This window comes from Erinaceus europaeus, chromosome 9 (assembly GCF_950295315.1).
Source record: "Erinaceus europaeus chromosome 9, mEriEur2.1, whole genome shotgun sequence".
Taxonomy (NCBI): domain Eukaryota; kingdom Metazoa; phylum Chordata; class Mammalia; order Eulipotyphla; family Erinaceidae; genus Erinaceus; species Erinaceus europaeus.
In genome coordinates, this window is record NC_080170.1 from 21370985 (window position 1) to 21382493 (window position 11509).

Below are 11509 nucleotides of genomic sequence, written 5' to 3' on the forward strand. Positions count from 1 at the left end.
ACAGGAGGTGAAGCAGGTCTGCAGGTGTCTAACTTTGGCTCCTCCTCTCTGTCTTCCCCTCCTCTCTCCATTTCTCTCGGTCCTATCCATCAACCTCAACAACAATAATAACTACAACAGTAAAACAACAAGGGCAACAAAAGGGAGTAAATAAATAAAATATTAAAAAAATTTAATAAAAAAGAATGAGAGGACTTTTATTCAGTCAGACATCACCACTGCTATAATTAAGAAATTAATAATTCCATGTCTTGATCAAAAAGAGTTGTCCTTTTCTAAATTATCCTAGTTGTTCTAACTTATATTTTATGGCTTTAAGAAAAACCCAGTATTGAACTGGATCATAGCCCATGTTCAAGAGGGGTTTATTCCAATAATTCAAGAATAGTTGAACACACAGAACACTTATGTGAATATACATTTGACAAAATGAGGACAACAATTATATGATGGACGCAGTGAAGTAAAGAAGGCAATCGATGAATGAAATTCAGTACTCTTGAAGAACATGATAAAAATCAACAATTTATAGTGGTTTCAATGCAGTTCATGGTTAACATGAAAATTGTTCGCCCCCAAATGTTAATGACAGGCTAAAACAACTCATACTGTGTTAAGGCATAGGACTTGTGAAGCAGGGATTCCTATTTGTCCACTGGAATCACCAGACATCAGGGCAACTAGTTTTACCATAGTATAGGAAGTAAGACCTAAAGGTTTCAACAAAAATAAAAGAATGTGACATTTACAAAGCAGAAAGAAAAAGCAACTTGTTCTGTTTTCAAATGACCGTATATTATAGGTATAAAACCCCCTAAGGACTACCAATGAATAGAAGTGTACATAACCACCATTTCCACCACCAAAAGACCATGTCCCATGCCATCTTCTTTCTCCCACTCCCTGCCCAGTGAAACCGAACATCCACCCTCACTCTCAACTCAGGGATTTTACATTGACTGACTACTCTAGCCACAGGTCCTTTGGAATAGAACCAAAATATGCCTACTAGCTGTCTACCAAATGGAGACCCTCCCGCCAACCCTTCATCTCCCCTATTCTGGCCTTTAGGTTCATGATTAGTCAACAGTTTGTTTAGCTTTATATGTTAACTCTCTTTTCAGCCACCAGGTTCCAGATGCTACCATGGTGCCAACCAGACTACACTGGACAGACAATCCCACCAATGTGTCCTAGAGCTCTACTTCCCCTGAGCCCTCCCCCACTAAGGAATGAGAGAGACAGGCTGGGAGTATGGATCCAACGGTCAACGCCCATGTTCATCGGGGAAGCAATTACAGAAGGCAGACCTTCCACCTTCTGCTCCCCAGAATGACCCTGGGTCCATACTCCCAGAGGGTTAAAGAATAGGAAAGTTGGGAATTGGGTGGTAACACAGTGGGTTTGTGGTGTGAAGCACAAGAACCAGCAATAAGGATTTGGGTAGGATCCTCAGGCTCCCCACATGGAGAGGTGTTGCTTCACAAACAGTGAAGCAGATCTGTGGGTTTCTATCTCTGTTTTTTAATTTTTTATTTAGGAAAGGATTAATTAACAAAACCATAGGGTAGGAGGGGTACAACTCCACACAATTCCCACTACCCAATCTCCATATCTCACCCCCTCCCCTGATAGCTTTCCTACTCTCTATCCCTCTGGGAGCATGGACCCAGGGACATTTTGGGATGTGGAAGGTGGAAGGTCTGGCTTCTGTAATTGCTTCCCCGCTGAACATGGGCGTTGACTGGTCGGTCCATACTCCCAGTCTGCCTCTCTCTTTCCATAATAGGGTGGGTCTCTGGGAAAGCGGAGCTCCAGGACATATTGGTGGGGTCTTCAATCCAGGGAAGCCTGGCCAGCATCCTGATGACATCTGGAACCTGGAGACTGAAATGAGAGTTAACATACAAAGCCTAACAAATTGTTGAGCAATCATGGACCCAAAACTTGGGATAGTGGAGAGGACGTGTTAGGGGGATACTCACCGCAAACTCTAGTGTACTTCTGCTTTCAGGTATATATTTTGCAGTAGTTTATGGATAGGTATGAACATATGCTCTCTCACACAGAAAATGGTGTATATCTAGGTTTTGGGACTTTGTTAGAAAGTGAACCACCTGAGACGGAATTAGAGTGTACTATGAAAGGAAAGGTCTCACCCGATTAATGTAGCTGAAGGGTTGTCATTCCACACATGAAGTCTCTGGACTCAGTCTGAAGTGAAGCATGTTGAGGTGGCAATGTTGTGTTGATTAGGTTGTGATGCAATATCATTTGATATGGATTGGGAGAGACATACTGGAAAGTGGGCCCTATCCAAGGCTTCCAGGTCTGGGGGAAGTACAGGCTCTATAGAGGAGATGTGAGGTCCTGCTGTCTAAGGGTTCAAAAAGACAATCGATAGTTAATGTTATCTTCACATTAATTGTTAATTGGGTTAACTTTGAAAAGTCTTTTTGTTAGGGTTTGCTGTACAGTACCCAGTGTCTTGTATATAGCTCTGCTATTGATTGCTTCTGATCTACTTGGGCTAGGCTTTTGAGAGAATCTCCATATCAATTTCACAGCCTACATATTAAAAATATATGTACACTCCTAGCAAAATATAGACATATAAATCACTAGTTAATTAATAAGAGAGGGGAGAAATCAATTGTATGTCTCAAAGTTTTTCAAAACACAAACTGAATCTTTTTATTATATAGGCTGTGTATTTGATATGTGGACTCTTTGTCCCCACAACCTCTCCAGCATTTGTTGTTGCTGTCCTTTTTGATGTATGCCATTCTTACAGGCATGAGGTGGTATCCTAGTGTTGTCTTAATTTGCATTTCTCTGACTATCAGTGACCTAGAGCAGTTTTCATATATTTGTTAGCCTTCTGGATCTCCTCTGTAGTGAATTTTTTGTTCATATCCTCTGTCCATTTTTGGATGGGGTCATTTTATTTATTTATTTATTTTTGGGTGCAAAGTTTGCTGAGCTCTTTATATATTTTGGTGATTAGTTTCTTGTCTGATGTATGGCATGTGAAGATATTCTCCCATTCTGTGAGGGGTCTCTCTGTTTGTTTAATAGTTTCTTTGGGTGTGCAGAAGCTTTTCAATTTTATATAGTCCTATTGGTTTGTTTCTCCATTAGTCTTCCGTGCAATTGGGTTTGATTCATCAAACATGTCTTTGATGAATCAAAGGAACGTGTTTTACCAATGTTTTCCTCTAAATATTTGATTGTTTGATTGTTTCTGGTCTGTCATCGATGTCTTTGATCCATTTGGAGTTGATTTTTGTTTCTGGTGAGATAAACTGGTTCAATTTCATTCTTCTGCATGTTTCAACCCAGTTTTCCCAGCACCATTTATTGAAGAGAGCCTCCTTCTTCCATTTAATCCTTTGGGCCCCCTTATCAAAGATTAGATGTCCATAGGTGTGGGGATTTATTTCTGGGATTTCAATTCTGTTCCACACGTCTGTGTGCCTATTTTTGTTCCAGTACAGTGTTGTTTTGCAGATGATGGCTTTAAAGTATAGTTTAAGGTCTGGGAGTGAGAAGCCTCCATTTCTGTTTCTTTTCCTCAATATGGTTTTGGCAATTCTAGGTGTTTTCAGGTTCCAGATAATTGATTTTAGTGTTTGTTCTATTCTGTTAAAGTAGCTTGGTGGAACTTTGATGGGTATTGCATTACATTTGTATATGGCTCTGGGGAGAATATTCATTTGATGATATTTATTCTTCCAATCCATGAGCATGGAATATCTTTCTATTTCTTGGTAACAGTTTCTATTTCCTTGAGTAGTGACTCATAGTTTTCAGAATATAAGTCTTTCTCTTCTGTGGTCGTCTTGATTCCTAGCTATTTGATTGATTTTGCTGAAACAGTAAATGGGAGTGATTTCTGGATGTCTTCTACTTCTTCAGATTTAGTGTTTGCATAAAGAAATGCCACTGGTTTTTGTACATTGATTTTTAGCCTGATATCTTGCTATATTGCCTAATAACTTCCAGTAGTTTACTGCTGGATTCGGTAGGTTTTTCTATGTATACTATCATATCATCTGCAAATAGTGAGAGCTTGACGTCTTCCCTTCCATTCTGTATTCCTTTGATTGCCTTCTCTTGCCTGATTGCTATGGTAAGAATTTACAGTACTATGTTGAAGAGTAATGGTGTCAGAGGACAGGCCTGTCTAGTTCCCGATCTGAGGGGGAATGCTTTCAGCTTCAGTCCATTGAGTATGATATTGGCTGTAGGTTTGCTATATATAGACTCCACTATGTTGAGTAATTTCCCATCTATTCCCATGTTTTGTAGAGTTTTGAGCATTAATGGTGTTGGATTTTGTCAAAGGCTTTCTCTGCATCTCTTGAGATAATCATGTGGGTTTTGGCTTTGCTTTTATTGATGTGGTGAATGACATTGATTGACTTATGGATGTTAAAGGAGCCTTGCATTCCTGGGATGATTCCCACCTGGTCATGAATGACAATCTGTTTGATATGTTGCTGTATCCGGTTGGCCAAGATCTTGTTTAATATTTTGGCATGTATGTTCATCAGCGATATAGGTCTGTAGTTTTCCTTTTTTGTTGTGTCCCTATCAGCTTTTGGTCTCAGGGTGATGTTGGCTTCATAGAAGGTGGAAGGAAGTATTCCTGTTTCTTCAGTCTTGTGGAAAAGCTAACTGTTTCCTGAAAGTTTTGTAGAATTTGTTTTTGAAGCCATCTGGTCCAGGACTTTTGTTGTTGGGGAGATTCTTAATAAGGGTTTCAATTTCTTTGTCTGTGATTGGTGCATTGAGATTTTTTAGTTCTTCTTGGTTCTGTTTTGGAAGGGCATATGCTTCTAGGAATTGTTCCATTTCTTCCAGATTCTCTAGCATAGTGGTGTGTAGTTCTCCATCGAAGTTTGTTGTTTTCGACGGGTTATGTTGTTTTCAATGGGCTGGCTTCACAGGCGGGTAACAGACGACCAGGGACTCATGGTTGAGTTGTAGGCAGTATCTCTTTATTCATGCAGGGCACAGCACAATCTAAGACGAGCTAAGCTAATCTCAAGGTACAGTACTGTAAAACTCACAATGCTGTCTTTATATATACTTGCCAAGTAAGGTGGAAACAGGATGTGACATAGAGAGAGTGGAGAGAAAAGTGACTGGTGAAAAACAGAGTGTGACAAAGAGGGGGCAGATTAGGCGAGAATCCTATCACTGAACCACAAATGCCCTGGAGGGAGGGTGGAACTTGTTAACACTGGTTATGTAAATAGAATGAAGTGGTTATGTAAATAGAATAGTGTTAATCAGGGGGGATTTAAACCAAATGAAACAGAAGGTGTCTCATGCATACCAACAGAAGTTTCGCATGATTCTTTGGATTTCTGTGGTGTCACTTGTGATATCTCCTCCATCGTTTACAATTCTATGAATTTGAGTCTTCTGTCTTTTTTGTTTGGTGAGTCTGGCTAGGGGTTTGTCAATTTTGTTTAATCTTTAAAAGCACCAACATGTGGCTTCACTGATCTTTTGTATGGTTCTCTTATTTTCGATGTTGTTTATTTATGCTCTAATTTTAGTGATTTCTGTCCTTCTAGTTGCTTTAGGGTTCCTTTGTTCCTCTTCCTCTAAGTGCTTGAGGTGTGCAGTAAGGTCGTTCATTTGAGCTTTTTCTTGTTGTTTAATATGTGATTGTATGGCTATAAGTTTCCCTCACAGTACTGCTTTAGCTGTTTCCCAAATATTTTGATAGGTTGTGTCTTCATTTTCATTTGTTTCCAGGAACATTTGAATTTCTTGCTTGAATGACTGTCTGACCCAGTGGTTCTTAAGGAGTGTGTTGTTTAGTTTCCAAATTCTGTGACTTTTCATAATTTTCTGTTTGTTGTTAAATGTTAGTTTTACTCCACTGTTGTATGAGGAGATGCTTGGGATGATTTCAATGCTCCTTAATTCATTGTTGCTGGCTTTGTGGCCTAACATTTTGTCTATCCTTGAGTATGTGTTATGTGCACTTGAAACGAAGGTGCATTCCTGTTTTTTGGGGTGAAGGACTCTGGAAATGTCCAAGAGGTCTAGTCTGTCTATCTCTCCATTTAATTCTCTTGTATCTTTTTTGATTCTCTTCTTTGTTGATATGTCTAAATGTGAGAGTGGTGTATTGAAGTCTCCCACTCTTATTGTATTACTATTGATGTATTTTTGAAATTCTTTCAGTAAGTGCTTGATCTATTTAGATGGTCCCTCATTGGGTGCATAGATGTTAATAATTGTTAAGTCTTCTTGGCTGATTGATCCTCTAATCATTATGTGATGTCCTTGCCTATCTTTTATTACTTTAATTGATTTAAAATCTATTGTGTCTGAGATGACAATGGTTGTTCCATTACTTTTCTGTGGTCTGTTGGCCTGTAAGATAGTTCTCTAATTGCATCAAGATAATCAGTATTTTCCTTGGGGGTCTCAACTGTTGTTTCTCTGATACTGCCATTCATTTCCTCCAATGTTGTAATTAAAAAGCAGTGAAAGGAAAGATATTTGAATACATTATTTTTAATTTAATTTAATATAAATTTCTTAATTAGCTAGGATGAGTAGGTAGGGGAGAGTCTGTAGAGGAGGTAGGAGTAAGGACACAAGTTCCTCCCACAATAGATAAGATGCCCTCTACCCTACTAATGAATGATACCCTAAGAGTTAATTCTGATCAACCTAAGGGGGGGAGATATATGCTTTTATATAATATTAATAATAAAATATAAAATTGAGCTGGGTAAAAAAAAAACCCTGTCCCAGATTACCTCAAACCTTGTGATCAGAGGCAGCTGATTGTTAAGAGAAAAAAAATTTTTTAAAAATCCTCACGACTAGACAAGTATAGCTGAAATAGACAGTTATGCTAATCAGGTATCCACTGTATATTCTAAGGGCAGCTAAAGGAGGAAGGGAAGTTGAGCGGAGATACTCACAGTGAGAGTCCACTCTGAGTCAGAATTCTTCCACAAACTACTTGCCAAATGTGTATCAGTGAATTCAAAAAAGCACACTGTTTGGTGGTGTGGGGGATAGGGCCTGTGGCTTTGGAAGCCGTAGGATTAAGGAAGAAAGGATGACAAGAATGAGAAAAAGAAAAGAAATAGAGAGAGAGAAAAAGAAAAGATAAGAAAAAAAACATTAATAAAAGAGTGGTGAGAGGAAAGAGTTTTTTCTTTATTTATTTTTAAGTATTTAATTAGCTATGCGCATTGGGGTGGGGTGGTTGGCTACTTAGAAAGAAAAAAGGCCAGAGGTTTCAGACAGGAATAGACTTAGAATGAATGATAATCCCTGGTGGGACAGGAATCTTGGTAAAGATAGAAGCTCAGCCAGGGAGCCTGCTAGGAGGTGGTCCCCAGAGATGGGTTATGGGGTGGTTGCGGGGGTAGGAGAAGGAGGTGTGCTTTGGGATTAATAATTTAAAAGAAAAAAATGTTTTCCCTTTTTTTTTACTCTGTCTTTTAACCCAAATTAAGTTATAGTCACTCCCTAGTGTGACTGCTAGGACCCCTTATTTACTGGCCTACTAAAGGCAGAAAATCCTAGCGTTTCCAGAAGATGTGGTCAGAGCTCGAGCCAATAGGAGCTTCTTAGTCTGCCATCTTCCGGGAACCTCAGTTTCTATCTTTCTTTCCCTTCTCTGTCTTCCACTCCTCTCTCCATTACTTTCTGTCCTACCCAACAACAACAGCATCAATAACTATAAAAAAACAAGGGTAACAAAAGGGAATAAGTAAAAAATATATTTAAAAAAAGAATAGGAAAGCTATCAAGGTAGGGGACTGGATATGGAGTTGTTGTGGTGGGAATTGTGTGGACTTCTACCCCTCTTATCCTATGGTTTTGTCAGTATTTCCTTTCTATAAATAAAAAAAGGGGGAAATCATAAGGACATCATCAAATATGGTTAGAGCCAATATGTAAATCCTATAAAGTCACAGGAGGAAAAATATTCAGCTGTGATTATATACAAACAATTAACAGAAAAGAATTGAGGGCTCAGACCCACACAGAAGAGAGTTTAAAAGTACAATATACATAGGAATAAGTTTTACTAGGGAAATAAAAGAACTGCTCACTAAAAGCTGAAGACACTGATAAAGGATGTGGCACTTTGGGGTATGCATCTCCAGAGAAAAAGCCATCATTAGAAGAAAAACATGTCACTTGAAAAATAGTTCAACAGGTAGAACACTGGACTTTCTTCCCTGAGTTTGAGTTCTGATAACCAGCACTACATACTATAGTTCTGCTTTGACTTGTCTCTCTGCTCTTTTCTCTGCATCATGTGAAATTCCCCATCATATATGTAATAAATGAGATAATTCTTGAATCATCCAATAAAGTTTGGCTCTTTTAGAAAAAAGATGATATGCCACGTATATGGCAGCATTATTAGCACTACCCAAATTTAGGAACAGATGAAGCATCCATAACACAGACATGAATAAAAGTTGCGCTACATAAATAGATAGCTACACTAGTCAATCTCAAGGAAGCTAGACCTCTGACAACATAGATTAGCAGAGTGGGGGACACATAATCATTAGTGAAATAAGTGAGACTGAGAAAGCCTACTTGAGAAATCAAAACTCCAAAATGGAAAAAATAAGTTTCTGAGAGGTAGCTCACTTAAGGCATTGTATTGCACTGCGACACAATGGTGCCAAATTTGAGCATGCCTCCAGCACACTGAAGGAAGCTTTGGTCCTGTGGTCTTTCTGTCTCTTTCTCTGACACTCTGTCTTTCTCTCTCTCTGCCTCTCTATCTGAAAAGAGGATACAGATATTTTTCTTTAAGTGTTCCAATTGCATACTTTCTTCTAATCATGGTACCATTCCAAGCACTCTCACATAATGAGCCATCACCCACAATAAACTGCATTCATTATTTAAAATAAAAGTAAAAAAAAAAACAACCCTATATTTCTGTTTATTATTTGGTATAATTAATGAGAAATTCAGATAGGAGAAGAAAGTAGAGAGAGGAAGAGGTAGATATACCTGCAGCCTTGCTTCACCATTTATGAAGCTTACCCCCTGCAGGTGGGGGACCAGAGGCTTGAACATGGGTCCTTGCACACTTAACCAACTATGCCACCACCTGTCCCCCATTCATTAATTTTTTAGCAGCAAGAGGAAGTGGAGAGAAGAGACAGAGAAGCACACAGCACAGTCGAACATCACGAAGCTGCTTCAGTGTTGTCCTCTGTGGTGCTAGTGATCACATTCAGGGCATCCTAGATGGTAAGCCGTGTGCTCTACTGGGTCAAAGTATCTACTGACTTCATATATTTGAATCAGATATGCTACTGAAAAATGATTAAGATTTCCCTCTACTTCCTGAGGGATGAATTTCTTTTTGGAGAAAATAATGAGCATTCTCCTCCTTAGTTCCCATCCTAATTACATAATGGAGATCTGTGTGAGCAAAGGAGGAATGACCTTGACCCAGTGCTGTAACATCTCAAGGAAAGTGGCAGCCGACAGGACCCCACAGGAATTGTGCTGGTACTTCAGCTGCTGAGATAAGGAATCCACAGCCACTGCTAAGTGTAAGTGTCCTTGTGAAGAGTTTGTACCTCACACAGACTATTGCGCCACTCTAATGAGGACATAGAACTAAGGGATGAAACAGAAAATCATGCCCCATCTGTCGGTGTTCACTGCCTCTTCTGATTTCCTCCTTGACAATCTAACAGGAGAATGGAGAGCCAAAAATGTAATGCGATCATTTTCATAGTAGATATCTCGGCTGCTACTTCTGGCTTGAGAGAAGAATAATTTGCATATTTCTATCTGTTCACTTAATTATTTGGTGAGGTAATATATTTCCCTTCCATGTTTTCTCTCTTTGATAGACTAAGAAATGTACAGGATCTGCTGAAGAACATCCTTAATTTTGTGTTCTCAGACCACCATATTTTTGCATGTGTGTGTACATTAGTGTTTTGTCAAGAGTGAAATTCATGATTATTCCTCAAGAGTACCTGGATGTAATCAAAGGAAACACATATTTTGCATTTAATTTCAATTGCTCTGGAAGATGTTAGATACATTCTAGTCATATTGCTTCCCAAGGCTTTGTAACTATAACCACTCTGATCAGAATGGAGACAGCATCCTTCCTGTTTCTGGATAGACAATAGGCACCATTTTGCTACATTTTTCTTTCTCATGATATTGCCCTTAACACCATTCATATTTAAATTTTCTCTCCATAAATATCACAACAGAAGAAACTGTGTACTGCGTTTTTGCTCTGATGAGCCACCTATCACTCTAGATCATGTCATGTGAAGAATTGAGAGAAAGCAGAGTAAATGGAATGAACACAACTGATTGAGCCTCTGATATCTTTTCTTCCACAGAAAAAAACTCTTGCCTGAGAAATGAAGCAATGTGACTTTTGTGACTGAATTTCTGCTCATGGGAATCTCTAATGACCAGGTGTACAGAGACCCTTTGCCTCTGTGTTCTTTCGGGTTTACCTGGCAGCTCTGCTGGGGACCTGCTCATTGTCACTCTCACCTCCCTTGACCAGCAGCCCCATTCCCCCATGTACTTCTTCCTGAAGATCTTGTCTTTGATTGGCATCTGCTACGTTTCCACCACTGTCTCCACGTGCATCATGAACACCCTGACCAACAGCCACTCCAGCTCCTTTGTGGGCTGTGCCTCTCAGGTTTTCCCGGTCCTCTTTTTGGCAGGCACAGAGTATGCTCTCCTGCTAGTGACTGTTATGCTGCCATCTGCCACCCTGTGCACTATGAGACCATCATGAACAAAGGTGGCGTGGCTCAGAGACTGTGTCTATAGATCCCTCCATGAGATAGGAACATTTTCTACCTGTTTCTGTGGCCCCAATGTAGTGCCTCAGTTCTTCTGTGATGTCTCTCTCTGCTCACACTTGTTTTGGGGATGAAATTCTAGAATATGCATTTATTGTAGCTATCTCTTTGTTTTTGTTTGCTTCATTTTCATGGTCATTTCCTATGTTCATCTTTTCTCTGCTGTTCGGAGAATACCTTCTGACCAAGGCAGGTTGAAATCCTTCTCCCCATGCTTTCCCCACCTCACTGTGGTGATTTAATTCCTCTTTTCCACATTTTTGGCATATTTAAGTGCAGCTGCCTATTCTCCATCATCACTGAATCTCTTTATGTCTGTGATGTATTCTGTGTTACCTCCCAACCTGAATCCTGTCATTTATAGTCTGAGAAACAGGGACATGAAGACGGCACTTTGCAGTTTTTGGACAGAAAATGACAGCTGCAATGTGAATTTTACAAATATTTATGATGAATGTCTATTGTGTAGCAAATAAATTGGGCTGTAATAATGGTTGCAAATACACCCAGGTATCATATACCTGTGAGTTTGGGGTTTCACCTACATGGGTGCTGCATGTCTTTGGTTAGATGGGCAGGCAATACAGTGTATTTGCAATTTCCTATTGGCTGAAGTATTCTAGTCATAGGAT